Below are 15,995 nucleotides of genomic sequence, written 5' to 3' on the forward strand. Positions count from 1 at the left end.
CTGCCCAAGGAACTAACTGGGGACCTCGCCTTGGGCTCCTGGGAGCCACTCTAGGTTCAAGTCTCTTGCCAGCCCTAAGATGGCTCCCTTAAATAAGATTTGTGCTTCCATGCTCCCCTATCCAGCCTTCCTTTATCCCAATCATCCTGTTTCCCCAAGTTCCCCCATCCTCCTCTTCTCACTTTTCTCTCCCCATCTCCCCTTACCCCCACCCCACCCCACCCCCAAGATCCCACTTTTCTCCCAAAATGGATTAGTGAGCTCATTTTTTTTTTGTAACAGTGCTTGTACAGGGAGAATGATGAATTACAGTCTTTACAGATATAACTTAAAAACACTAAAACAAAATTGAATTGACCCCACTACTACTTCTAGAGCTGTGCGCATGTTCATCAGTCTTGCTGTTATAGAGTAACCGTGTAACCTTTATTCATTGTTTGGTTGAAACATATATCCAATCACAAATGAATCAAATAATTCAAACTTGTAAAAAGTCAGTATTTATGTATTAATGTTATTACTTTTGACTTGTAGCTGCCTAAAAGCTAACGATTTTTTAATATGAGATTAAAAGATACTGGATATCAGCACACAATGTGATGCTCAGAATGTAAAAGTGTGGCCTCTGAAGCATAACTTTGACACTTGTATATGTAGTTCAATTTGAAAAAGCATGCAGAAGAATGATTTCAACTGAATAGAGATGACTATACCAATGAAGAAAGAACTTTTAAATTCATGTAAATAAGTTCAAATTATGGGCTATAAAGCCATGCAACTTTGAGGTTACCAGCCATACAGCAAGCTGCTGCTGCTTCTCTTGGTACATCAATGAACTTTATAAGATATGTAAGTTGTATTCACAAATTCTAATAAATGGAAGAAATTATTGTATAGAGGAAGCATGCATAAAAGCAAAATGCTGACACTGATCTCCATGCCTTTAAATTTTTTTTATCACAACTACCATTTTAATTACATGTGAGTATTTCTAGGTTCATGTGTGTGCACTTGTGGCACATATATGCCAGATATCTGTAAAGTTCTTAGCACGATACAAAAGATGGTTCAATCTATTCATGCAGATTTGGGGCATCAAACTTAGGACTTTAGGTGTTGTACCAGGTCCCTTTACTCATCCCTTCTCATATTTTCTAAATTTTTTATAAAAATGATATTGCATCTAGATATTGATCCTCGTTTAGCTAGTACTCAAAGCTTGGCTAATTCAAAAATTGAAAAGAAGTATTATGAAATGTATTTCTTACCTATTGTGGGGCCAAATTTTACAGATATCCTAGAAATGCTATTTCATATTTTTAAAGTGTTTTTTAAACAGTGAAACAGATAACATATCTAGAGTGACGTTGAAGCACCAGCAAAACAGGGTGGAGAAACAGAACAAAATTTTTGGACTGAGATGGTTTGTCAGGTAAAACCCCTCCAGCCAGCAATGACAACCTGAGTTTAGTCTTGAAATCCACTGCACATAGGAGCAGAGACTCCACTACACTGACATCTGTCTTCCACATACGTGCCGTGGCAGGTAAGGCATTCCCCCTCATCATATACATAAAGCCATAACAAATAAAACTACACCTTTTAAAATTTAAGATGCATTTTTTCCTCAGACAATATATCATTATTATGGTTTTCTCTCCATCTGCTCCTCCTAGTTCGTCTTCACCACCCCTCCCTTCCAGACCTACCCATCTTCTGTCTCCCATTGGAAGGAAAAAATGGGTTTTAAGGAAAAATAATAAATTAAATAAAATGAAGCAAAATCTAACACATCAGAATAGGATAAAACAGAAAGGGAAATGAATCTCCCAAAATGCATAAGAAACAGTTGCTGCACAAATACCCACTGATAAATCCCCTAAAAACATTGTACTGGAGGCCACAATATATAAGAGAATGACATGTATGGTAAAAGAGAAAAATAAAAATATGGATATATACATATATATCTGTGTATATGTATGTGTATAATTACATATATGGTACATGTATATATTTTTGGTAATAAATAAAAATAAGATAATAAAGAAAATTCTTGGCATCACATTATAAGACAAGAAACTTTCAAAGATGCAGTCCAGTTTGACTTTCGCTGGCCATCTACTCTGGGCCACTCTTGAGAATAGAAATAAAACTCATTAGTGCTATAAGCTTTAAACTATGCTTTGCTTTGGTCCACAGTTTGTTTCATGAGGTATAATCTTTGAGGGGTTCAGAGAGAATAGAAAAAAAAAACAAGACTAAGCTACAGTCTTGCTCTCCAAGAGGAGAAAAGAAGAAAATTATATGCAACTATTTTTTGCTTTTTCTTCAGGCATATATCATGAAACATAGTACAAAATCCAGATAAGTAGTATGCAAAGTTCTTTTTAAAATTTACCTTTCTCTCATACATTACAGCCCGTCCATAGTTTCCCTTGCATCCATTCCTCCTCATCACCACCAGTACCTCCATTCTCCCCTAGATCCACTTCTGATTTCTTTCCCTTCAGAAAAGAGCAGGCCTCCCATCAACCAAACATGGTATAACAAGTTACAATAACACTAGGTGCAAACCATCATAGCAGGCTGGAGAGGTAACCACATATGAGGGAACGGGTCCTAGGAGCAAGCAAATAGTCAGAGAGCCACCCAACTCCCACCGTTAGGCTACCCATAAAAGCACCATCTAAACAATCATAACTTATATGAAGAGGATCTAGGTCTGACCCTATGGGCTCCCTGATTGTTGCTCCAGTCTTTGTGAGCCTCTATGAGCCCTGCTTAGTTGCTTCTGTGGGCTGTGTTCTCCTGGTGTCCTCCACTCTTCTGGTTGCTACAATACTTCCTCCCTCACTTCCAGAGGGTTCCTCAACTTCCACCTGATGTCCGGCTGTGCTCTTCATTGCTCTCTGATGATAATTATTCTAGTCTCCAGACTACTGGTATAACAGAATATCGTTGGAATAGTTTCACTTACTTAACTTTATTTATTTGTTTATTTTTGGCAGCAATGATTGATTCTGTCCTTGGACTCTGGAGTATCCAGCCTCCAGTTTCTGGCCATCCAGGCAGTATCAGGCATGAACTCACTCTCACTGCATGACCTCAGTTTAGACCAGTCATGGGTTGGCTAATGCTTCGAGTTCTGTGCCAGCACTGCCCCAGCTTATCTTGCAGGCAGGACAGGTATGAGTCAAAGGTTTTGTGGCTGGTTTGCTGTATGTAATGACTTGGCTTTGTTCTTGCTGTTCAAGTTTTAGTTTTAGCTAATAAACTTTTGTAGTTCTTTGTAAATTATTTAATAATGTTTATCAAATACATGTAGAAGTATTATTTGAATATATGATAGATGTAAATATACATACACATGTTGTATAAATACATATACATGTGAGATATTAACACAATTCAGACAGATCATTGTTAGACAGATAGATAATAGATTGATGACAGACTGATAAAGAAATAGATAAGAGATAGATGATAGATTTGTGGACCATAGATAGGTGAATTTATTCTGAAATCAAATGTTTCCTTAGTGTTTGTTTTTGTTGGCCTGTTGCTATAATAGACATATTCCAAAGACTGAACATCACATGAGAAAGTGTTGTGCCCAAGTAGAGACCCCCCACCAGAGAGACCACCACCAGAATCCAGACAAGTCGAGAATGCAAAAGCAAGGTTTATTCAGTGCGCTCTCCAGCCAGGCTGGGGGCTCGACCACTACTCGACGCAGTGCATTAGGGAAGAGAACCCCTCATCATTTGGGGTTCATATTATATAGGCAAAAACTGCAAGCCAGTTTTACTTAGGGTCAAGAGGGTTAGTTTTGTTGAGTACGTGGTGTGGACTACTTCTGCATATCCTCTCCCTCCTTTAAGCAGCTACTTCTGCTCCTGGGCATGCCCTTTGCTTCCCCCGCCCTTCCCTGAGCAGTTATTTTCTGCTCCTGTCTAGACGTCAAAGCTGGGTGACGAAGGCTAGCTGCTAGGGACAGTTGGTCTGCACTTTTGCAAGGGTTCCTGTTTCCAGCTAACTACTGATGCTCCAAAGTTTTTTAAAGTTTTCCATGTCTTTACAAAAGGAAACCTATTTCTCATAGTTCTGAGTACTGGGATTTGCATATTTGGCCAGTCATTCCACAAAAAGTTGGTTGTAGAAAATGCAGTAGTATAGCCTTGGCTCCTAATCAGGAATAATTAGAGATTAGAAGATTATGGCAAATATCAGAAACATCTATTAACCAAGAATAAGCTTACACTTGATATGTTTGGCAAATAAATTTGAATTTTCCATGTATATCTTCAAAATAGTTTGCAAAATCCAAGTATCTAGAGGAGTTATTAACACTGTTTTTGGTAATCCATAATGGAGAAGTGTTAGGAAATGACTTTGACTCACTAAAACATAACAGATGGTCAAAGTAAGTGTTGAATAAATAACTAATCAGAGAGGACTTCAGGTTTTAGATAAGTTATTAGCCTGGATTGTGCAACTTTAGAAACTGCTTTCATATGTTCATAACCGCTTATGAGAAACACCAAAAGCAGTATTGGATTTCAAAATGAGCATATGATGTATTGCTTTTAATAGCGTGAATTAAATTCAGGTTATGCTTCAATTATTAACATCTGCCAGTAGCTAGAGATTGTGATTGATGCAATTCTATGTTAAAACATATCTGAGAATGTGTTTCAATGCTCACATGGCCAGAAAAACAGAACTAATCTCATGTACACAATAGTCAGCGAGCATGTTCGGAGAATTGAAAAGCTGGAAGTTTTGCATTTGCCTAGGCAAAGAGTCAAGACAGTAATGAGGGAAGACCAGGTGAAGTCATGGCACTGAGAGTTGGTAAAATGCAGACCACCAGTCGTCAGCTTCAGGGAGACCAGATGTGTCCATTTCAGGATGAGGACCAGAAAACCAACATACAAAGCACGCAAAGAATATCTCAACCAACTACTTCTCAGGTTGAAGGTGGTCAGACAGGGCACAGTCTTTTCTTCAGAAGGGAGTCAGTCTTTTTGTGGTGCTCCAATCTTCAATGGACTGAAAGTGGAGCAGCCACATTAGGAATGACGATCAAGATTGCTTATGTTTAAAAGAATCACGAGCATGGCTAAAGTGCACTAGCCCTGCCCTGAGTAGAAAGGCTACACTTCTTAATGATATCGAAGCCTCTTTAAACAGCAACACTAACTTGGAAACAAACAGGCAAGAGCTTGTGGGGGGAATTTTTCATTCAAACCACTGAAACATTAAATAAGGTCTACACACGTTTGAAATGCCACAGGAGAAAACATTAACCAAACTCACACCCATGTACATATGATGCAAAATAAGCAGAGCACTTTATTATTATCCTCACCTGTAATGGTTGCATGGTAACAGGTAATATAAATAACTACTCTCTTCGTGTCCTTGTTAATTCAGAATTAGATGGTGTTGACTTTTATCCTATGAAGTGACTCAAACATTTATTACTGACGAATCTGCAGCAATCATAGTTCTCCTTGAAATGGCTGGTTTTCAGTTTTTCCTCAACTGGAATCACATGTTATTGTGATACCAGGAGGTGTTTACACATACAATAATGTTATAACTTTATATACTGGCATAAGGCACAACACCTTTTTGCTATTGTTAAAACTGAATATGCTTCAAAAATACTAAAGAAAAATAAATTCAATTTTTACAAATTAGAAATTATGAAAATATATTGCTGAATACAAAGTTGAAATTAAGATTAATTTATTTTGCTCTTAGCATTTATATTCTGTGATTTGACAATAGTTTGACATTCAAATCATCAGATTTTCCTGTGTGAATTTGCTCAGAAATTGCTGATTAACTGGAGACCTTCCTTTTCCCCTTTTCTGAAAATAGATTCTTTTCTTGCAATATATTCTGATTCAAGCTTTCCCTCCTCCTTTCTCTCAACAGAATCAACACCCTTTCTGTCTCTCCTTAGAAAACAAACAGGCATCTAAGAACTAATAATAAAATAAATAAAAACAAACCAATCAAACATGATGAAGCAACTAAACAAGAAAAGAGCAAAAGAAAGAATGCAAGAACTGCATGCGGATATAGAGACAAACACATCCTCATACACAGGAACACCACAAAATGTGGATATAGAGACAAACACATACTCATACACAGGAACACCACAAAAGTCCCCAATTGGAGCCAAATAGATATGCAAAGGACTGGTAAGGTCACAAGCAAACAGATGTCAAGACAACATTAATGTCATTAGAGCCATTGAGCTGGTTTTGTATTGGCCTTACACTGCTAGGCCTGGAGCTTACCTTTAGTGTAATTTATTTCAGCAAGACTCCCTAGGAGAGAACAAATTTTTCCTTTGCAAATATTTACTTTTTCTGCCTCCTCTTCCACAGGATTCTTGAGTTCTGCGAGGAAGGATTTAATGAAGACATCCCTTTTAGAGCCAAGTGTTCCAAAGTCTCTCACTCTCTGGGTCCTCGTGTTTGTTCTTGTCTCCTGCAGGAGGCCTTGACAATGATGGCAGAGTAAGGCACTGATCTACAAGTACAGTCAAATGTTAGAACTCATTTTATTGCTATGTTTGTTTAGCAAGAGAGTAGTATTTGGTTTTCCTCTGGGTCCCTGGTTTATGTTCGTCTTACCTTGATATTCAGATAACCTCTTCCATATCAAATATTTAATGGCATTCTTTCAAACTTAGCAACGGTAATTCATCTTTCATGTGAATGGAAATTATTTAACTGCAGAGTATGAAAACAAAATTAAAAACCTATTATTCAAAGAATGTATATAGTTATGAAGACGATGTCTAGCCCAACTACCACTAGAGAGACAATAAATCTTTATAATTCACACACACTGTGCTGCACACTTTAATGAATACTTTAGATGAGCCCAGGCTCATGTAAACATTTTGAATGCTTCCTGCTTCATAGGTGAAAAACTATTCTCTGTAAATTTGGTCAAGGACACACATAGAAAAAGATGTTGGCCGAGGGCACTAAGACTGCACACTTTTAATTCATGCTGTAATGAGCATTATGTCTTATATGAAAAAGAGACCAAGATGGGGCATATGTGGTGACCTTTGAGCTTTTCTGGTAGATGATAGAATTAAATGAGGGGTGAGGGAACTGTGACAATTCTAGGATTCTGGTCACACGTCCGTGATTTTGTGTATGGACATGGACACTTTAATGTTTTCCAGTAATTATAATGATTAACATCTTATATTTAGAAGTGAAACTCACATATCTAATTTAAAATAAATTCATGTTATACACTAGTTGCAGATACTTGCTAAAATTTGGCACTATCTATGCAAACAATTAGCTATAGGCATGCAGAGATACATAAAATGAAGGTGAATATGATGACAGGTATAAACATGTGTGTATACATACATGAGCCATATGCTTTTGATTTTAAACACTTTACTCATATCTCTCACCTATTTCTCCATTATCCATAAATAGTAATAAATTTCCATCACCTACATTATATGAAGTCTTTTATTGCAAAAATTCCTACTGCAAACCTCATATAATTTTTGCTGTAAATCCATTTCCTTCCTACAATATACATGAGAGGAATTATCCAATTTTCATATTTGTGATTCTGGCTCAATTTGCTTGGCACTGCTATCTTCACTTCCTTCCAATTTTCTACAGACTATGTCATTTCATTCTTTATGGTTGAGTAAAGCTCTATTTTATATATGGAACACATTTTATTTATCCTTTGATCCAATAATGTAAACCTATCTATATTCAGTAACTCAGCTATTGTAAAAGTGTTTATGTGAGAAGGCAACTTTGTCATATGATGACTTTGTTTCCTTTGGCATATTCCTAGATGTTCTGTCATCCAAATTTCTATATTTAATTTTTCCTTGATGTTACATGTTGATTTTCATCAAGGTGAAAATTCATTCACCTCATTTGCCTGCACTCGAGCTTTATTATATAAAGTTCCTATGAATCAGATTCTTCACCAGTGTTTGTTATTTTATTAGTGAAACCATACTGATTGGAGTAAGATGGAATCTCAGTGAAGTTTTGAGTCACATTTTTCTGATGATTAAAGATGTTGGTTATTTGTACTTCTGCAATTGAAAAATGTCTGTTCAACTCAGTTACTAATTCATTATTTGCACTGTTATTTTGTTTTTTTGTTTTTTAGAGTTCTTCACATATTCTAGAAACATTTGTTAAGCTGGTATCTCTACACTCTTCAATGCAAGTCAATGCTGTTCCAGTTCGAAGTCATTAAGCAAATAAAATCATTAAATGCAGAAAGACATACAAGACAGTATCTATGTGGAATCAGTCATATTTTAAGTCAGGAAGTACTTAAATTATTTAAATCATATTATATATATATATATATATATTATACACACACACACATATATATATAATGTGTGTCTCTACTTTTAAACATAGCACAATGTTTTTAATACACTGAGCTCTATCCTGTGTTTATATACCTGTCAGTACATAATTAATGTTTTACCTTAGGCTGTCTACAATAATGAATGCCTCTATTTACAAATTATGTGTTTCTATAAAAAAGGTTCAGTTGACACCCAGAATTGCATGCCAGCCTTTCAATTATGAATTTTAAGTTTTATAAGGTCTTAAAGAAATTCTTGCACCTATGTGATCAACTTTTAAAGTCACTACTGATGCACCCTTTTCTTCTCAATGGTACTGGTAAAACTATCATGTGACTTGACCTATTGTCTTCAGGCTATGATTGAAGAATGCTGATTCACAACATGAAGAAGATGAAGATAGGGCCATTTGCATACCCTGGACTCCTTAAGGTAAGCAGTGAAAATATGGGAGCGAGGGTACTGTCTTCCGTGTGTGAGATACACCTTTTCACTGAAAGCACAAAGTTGTTTTAATGAGGTACATATGAATTTTGTTATGAATTATATCCATTATCCATGAGAAAATTGTAGGTCACACACTTTACCTACTATAGAATACTGATTTGTGGCCCCATAAAATATATGACCTCTACCCACACTTCAGAACTTGTGAATGCATATTTATTGAGAAATGATAACTGTTACTATAGTTCAGGGCCATAAGATAATTCTGAATATTTGGAGTGACTCCTCTTGCAATAACAAAATGTATTACAATTAAGAAAAGGCAAAATATAGGCATGTAAAGCATAGCAGGTAATGTCATTATAGGATTAGATATGAGAGATTAGAATGATAGAGCCCAGGTGCAGTGGTAAAAGATAATGTGTCCTTGAGATTAGAGATCAGAGATAAACATAGAAGATCTGGTTAGCTAAGTAACAGAGCCATCAAAAGTGTCAGGGGTGTCTTAGGGTTTCTACAGCAACAATAAAACACTATGACCAAAGCAAATTGGGGAGGAAAGGATTTACTTGGTTTACACTTCCATAGCACTGGTCATCATTGAAGGAAGTTCGGACAAGAACTCAACAGAGAAGGAATTGGTGGCAGGAACTGATGCAGACATCATGGGAGAGTGCTGCATACAGGCTTGTGCCCCATGCCTAGGTCTGACTTTTTTATTAGAGAACCCAGGACCACCAACTCAGGGTTGACATCACCCACAATGGACTGGGCTCTCCCCCACTCATCAATAACTAATTAAGAAAATGCCCTAAAGGCTTGCATGAAACCTAATACCATGGAGGCATTTTCGTAATTGAAACTTCTTCCTCTCAGATAGCTTTAGCTTGTACCAAGTTGGCATAAAGCTACCCAACATGAGGAGGTAAGAAAGTATCCTTATTAGAACCTGCTAAAGGGCACAATGTATAAGCACTGGGAAACAGTATATTTCTATATTTTAAGATACCCAGTCTATGGAAATTTGTGTGAGAGTTACAAAGTAATAAATTATTTAAAAATGCCTTGTATTAAATAAAATTAATTATTAGAATCTATATTGAAGAACTATTTTGTTGTCACAGTCAATGAAGTACTTGTCAGTGCTGATACATGCCTGCAATTCCGGCCTGGGAAAGGCGGAGACAAGACCATCCATTGGACTTCGCGGTCAGCTAGTCTCACCAAGTCTGGTTATTCTATGTTCAGGAAGAGAGACTCTGTCTCAAAAAACTAAGATGAATAATGGCTGCAGAAGGTGTCCAAAGTACATATCTGAGCTCCATCCAGAAACACACACACACACACACACACACACACACAACACACACATCTGCACATGCATTCAGGTGTATATACACACACACCAACAGGCAATGTAAAAATAACACTTTTAAATTAAAAGTAAATGTGTTACAAATCTCACTGAATATTTTGCCGGCTAGTAAGGAAAAACAATACACATTTATCAAAAAGCCATGTTCCAAGTCCAATCATTGTCAGAGAGAAAATGATAGAGCCAACATTTGACACAAATCTTGTGTTGGACACTGGGCATGCATGCTTTCCAGTGTGATTTAAAGACACTTTTCTAATTTTTGTCTCCCTCAAATAAATAGGATGATGAATTCCTCACTGATGTCCAGTGGATGAAAAATGAACCTGGGTCTGATAAGATGGCTCAAAATGGAAAGGAACTTAATTGTCAAATCTAACAGCCTAAATTTGATCCCCAGTACCAAAACAGTATGGGTCAATATTAACTCACACAGGCTTTCCTCTGACCTTCATATGCATGCTGTTGCAAACATGTTATCTACTCACATGAACAAACACACTCAAATAAATCATATGTATAAAATAATAAAAACTAGCAAAATGAAGTATGTGTAGTGATAAAACTCTAAGTAATTGTGAAAGCAAATTAGTCACCTCATCTTTCTGCTTTATAAAGAATAAATCTTAACTAGGAAACAACCCATTTTAGTCATCATTAAGAGAATATTAATCTAGCAATTATTGAATCATATATTTGCTCCAGTTCTGAAGACTAAAACTAAGACTAAACTAATCTTAAATGCATAAATCTCATTAAGACTGTTTTGTATATGGCCAAGTATTTTCATTTATTGAAGAAAGGAAAAATGGAATGAGAGAAACACATGAGATCAAATAGGTTTATGTTGCAACTTGCAGAAAAACCTAGGAAACTGAATTGATGCAAATAGTGGTTTCTGTCACATTAACATCTGATGAGTTGTAGTTTAAACAAGTATTCTTTACATTGCTATAGAACATGGAATGGCGCCGGGTGGTGGTGGCGCACGCCTTTAATCCCAGCACTCGGGAGGCAGAGGCAGGCGGATCTCTATGAGTTCGAGGCCAGCCTGCTCTACAAGAGCTAGTTCCAGGACAGGAACCAAAAGCTACAGAGAAACCCTGTCTCGAAAAATCAAAAAAAAAAAAAAAAAAAAAAAAAAAAGGAACATGGAATGGCTCTAAACAAGAGGGTGATGAAGTCTGAGTGCCGTATAATACATCAAAGCAACTCTGACAGGATTTTCCAACAGTAAAGAAATGCCAGAACTTACATTATTATTTACAAAAACAATCAATGAAGCTATGATAAAAATTATTTAAAATAGTGACTTATTTGATTGGATTGATTCTACATTAAGTCAAAATATTTAAATATCCAAAATAGCTGGAATAAGAATATCTAAATTTTTGTTCTGTTTAAACATTTCCATGTAAAAACTACATGGAAATTGTAATGTTTGTATCTTTTAAGACAAATACAATATACCTTATCTTGAAATGTGACAAGATTTCCACATTTCCTTCTTCATGTCTCCTGTTATACTGCGATAATGCATTATGTCACTGTAACCATCCTTTTATGTATGAATATAAGTAATAACAAACAGTTCCTAAAAGCTCACAGGGAAAAATATCAGTTTGCAATACAATAATGTAGTGTTAATTAGGATAAACTGACATAGATTAACATATCAAGAAACTTTGGGCCCATAGTGTAAGAAGGTCAAAGACAGAATCTCTTCCCCATATAATGTGGCAACATGATCACCTGAATCCCAAGCCACACCCAGATTTTTAATTGCATCTTTTCTTTTATTTTTATTTTATTTTATTTTTTTTTATTTTTTTATTTTTTATTTATTTATTTATTTTTTTTTTTGGTTTTTCGAGACAGGGTTTCTCTGTGGCTTTGGAGCCTGTCCTGGAACTAGCTCTGTAGACCAGGCTGGTCTCGAACTCACAGAGATCCGCCTGCCTCTGCCTCCCGAGTGCTGGGATTAAAGGCGTGCGCCACCATCGCCCGGCTAATTGCATCTTTTCTATGATAAGCTATAAGGAAGAGTGAGGAATTCAATTACTTTAATAGTAAACATTTATTGTATTCAACCCTCTATGAAATGTATATTATTGTATATCATTGCTATAGTCATACTTAAAAATATTAAATCTATAACTCTATCATCTATCTATCTATCTATCTATCTATCTATCATCTATCAACTATCGTGTGTGAGTGTGTGTGGTATTAGTTTATATGTGTACATGCATATGTATGCCATATTACAGATATGTTGGTCAGAGTGAAATTAGAATGAATTTATTTTCTGATTGAACTATGTGAATCCCTGGAGTCAAACAACTCAGTTCTTCAGTCTTGATGAGAAACCCTGCTCACATTCAACTATACATGCTATTTCTTTTTTTTTTTTTTTTTTTTTTTTTTTTTTTGGTTTTTCGAGACAGGGTTTCTCTGTGGTTTTGGAGCCTGTCCTGGAACTAGCTCTTGTAGACCAGGCTGTCTCGAACTCACAGAGATCCACCTGCCTCTGCCTCCCAAGTGCTGGGATTAAAGGCGTGCGCCACCACCGCTCAGCTACATGCTATTTCTTTAAGAAGAAAACATTTTCTGGAAGCCCGCAATGCATTCACATTTCTGAAGAGACAAATCAAACAGAAACCTCAACATCTATCCAGGTTCTCAAACTGCTTTGTTTCATGAGAACTGACTCCAAGTAGGGCAGTGATTCCTGAAACCAAGAGTTACTCTTTTCAAAGAGTTCTGTTGCTGCTCTAATCCTGAAACTTTGATATTATTCAAATTTAAAACTGAATTTATTCAATAAATTCAAAAGAGAATAATTAATATTTAAATCATATAATCAGAAAAAAATCTCATTAAAAATTAAAAAACCTAACTTTCATATTTTGCATGCATGCCTGTGTGTAGAAGTGTTCATGTGTATGTGCTCACATATGGGTGTATGTGTGCAATTGTGCTTGTGAGTTTGAAGTTCAGAGGTTGACAACAGACTGCCTTGATAGTTCTCCATCTTATCCATTGAGGTAGGGTCTCTTGTTTCATTCCAGAACTCATTGGTTTGGCTAAATTAGCTGACCAATTTTCTCTGGGGATCCCCTCATTCTACCTATAAATAGTAGTCCACTATGCCTGTGAGTGTGTCATTTATGTATATGCTTGGGTATCTGAGCATTGATTTGCGTGCTTGCATGGCAAACACTTTACCCACTGAACCCTTTCTCAGCTCCTCAATTTTAAATTGAAGAAGAATGAGTTTATGTTCAGCATCCTATCCCTGCCTTTGTTGCTACAGCCATGTTCTTTCATTGGTGGGTAATTTTGCATTCCTTCCTTGCAACTGCATACTTCTTTCAGTGCTTTCTAAGATGAATTAAATTATTGTACTTTGTTCACCATATGTTCTATTACTTTTAGGAAATATAAATTTTTATTACTACATGTAAAATTACCTTGACATCAGACCCCAGTGAAACATTTGAAAACACAAATGAGTCATAAAATTCTCAAGTAATGTTCTGAAGATCTCAGTACAATCATCTACTTCTAGACATTTTCACACGTGTTCAAGATTGTTTGAAATAAGGTGTGTAAATAGGAAACAAAAGAGGAATTTAAAAGTATCAAATAAATTTTAAAAAAGTAGGATTTTTTTTCATCATCTGAATAATTCTCTTTCTTTCAGTGGTATTGAAGACAAACCTGCAGTTAAGTTGAACAAAGTGATATCTAAGTGTGTCAGTGTTCTAACCTTATTTATTCTTTCTGCATGCCGTGGAGAATAGACTGATTCAATTTCTTCATTACTGCTAATCACTTGCTATCCGAGTGTCAGTTATATTCTGGCCTTTATTGATTGCAGTTCTGCCTGGTGACACATCTTCCCCTGTTGTGTCAGCACGTTAGCCTCATGAATAGATCTCCAAATTAATCACATTACCTTAAATAACCTACTATTCCAATACCCCATTCTGAGGTACAGAAGTTCTCTCCTAGCTATGAATGATGTTTTCTAACACTCTTTTCGGATACTCAAAGCTGATAATACTGACTGCTAAATATATTATTAATATATACCCATGATGGCATTTCCCTTCTAAATGAGGCATAAGTATAAAACATCAATAGCAATTTACAGTGTGTCTTGCAACATTAAGATCAATGTGTGAAACACATTTCCCTATTAATTCAGAAAAAGTATATTATGTCATCTCTGACATATTTAAATTTCTAGGTAGCATTTCCAATGTTAGAGAGGCCAAGATGTTTTTAGGATGCACCAACGGCAATACCATCAGAGTTGACCTGCTAATCAAGATGGCTACCATATGATAAAATAGCAGGTAAGGTACAGAACCACAATGGGAGTGCTCATGTCCCCAAGAAAACTGAAATGACTGTCAAAATATTTCACTGTACATTCATGAAACATATAACACATATCAATACTTCTGGAAACTTGTATTTAATATAATCAGTCACTGGTAATCACAAGTAACTCAAGCCACAGAAGTTTAATGATTTGAATGATGTCAAGTTTTTTCAGAAGAAAACTGTTTTTGAACTAATAGTTTTACAATTCTTTGAAAGATTTTTTTCTTTTAATTTATATGTTTGAACTACATAGACTAATCATTCTTCCAGGTACAGTGTTATAAACAGTGGCATTCCTTTCTCAACTTTGTATTTGGTTTCACTGAAAAAAAAAGTAAATCATTTTTAAATCCATAATCACCTATCAAGGCTGACTTCTGGGAATTCAGTGGTTAATTTAGGAAAAAGGCATTTTATTTCACTAATGATATAATATTTCAAATGAAATTCTTCATTATGAATTAAGTTCTAAAAGCCATTTTTCAAAATCTATCTGCTATCTCTTCATTGCTCTCAATAATCTTGAGCTCTAGTAAAATACTTTCAAGTAGAAACATTTTCATTTTTGTAACTTTTGTCTATTTATGACCTCATTAAGACATAGTTCAACTTCCAAGTAATATTATATTAGATTTCTATCATGCTATCAATAATGATGTTGAGGAAGACTCAATGACAAATGGAAGTTCACAGAGACTTGCTCATTTCAGAAGTTTTTTTTATGGTAAATTGAAATGTTAAAGAAAAATATCTTATTGAATCTCTTAACACAGAATTGATTGAAGGCCTGATATTCCAGAAAGGCAAAAGGTACTACCTGAATCATAGATAGAGCCTGAGAACAGCTTATTGTTTGAGATATTTCTAAAATATTACAGGATCAAATAAGAAATAAATGAATTTGGACAATTTTTGCATCAGTTAGTTGTAAAGAAACAATTATCTCTTGTGTAGGGTTATAAGAAAGATAAAAATAGAGAGAAACAGCCATTACTGATACTGGAAATAAAAGATGTAGTTTCACTACAACCTTTCTAACATTAGTATCATAATAGAAATCCATTACAAGCACATTTGTGTCAAAAATGACAAGGTATGTCTTCTATGAGGAGTATTACTCCCAGTGTTCCTCCCAAAAGACGTAGTATACCAAACAGAAAACCACAGTGCGAAGCGTAGGATACTATGAGTTGTTGGTTGGGGTGTCCCAGACATCCTCACAATAATACAGGCTATTGTCATTCCCCTTGCTCCACAGTGGAACTTGAAGACAAGATTTCATTGATGAGAATACATAACACACTTCAATGTCAGAACATGGGGAAATTGTGCTGGAACTAACTTACCAAGATCATCTCTGCTGAC

This window comes from Microtus oregoni, unplaced genomic scaffold (assembly GCF_018167655.1).
Source record: "Microtus oregoni isolate MIOR12 unplaced genomic scaffold, Mior012 000040F_ref0000088, whole genome shotgun sequence".
NCBI classification, from domain to species: Eukaryota; Metazoa; Chordata; class Mammalia; order Rodentia; family Cricetidae; genus Microtus; species Microtus oregoni.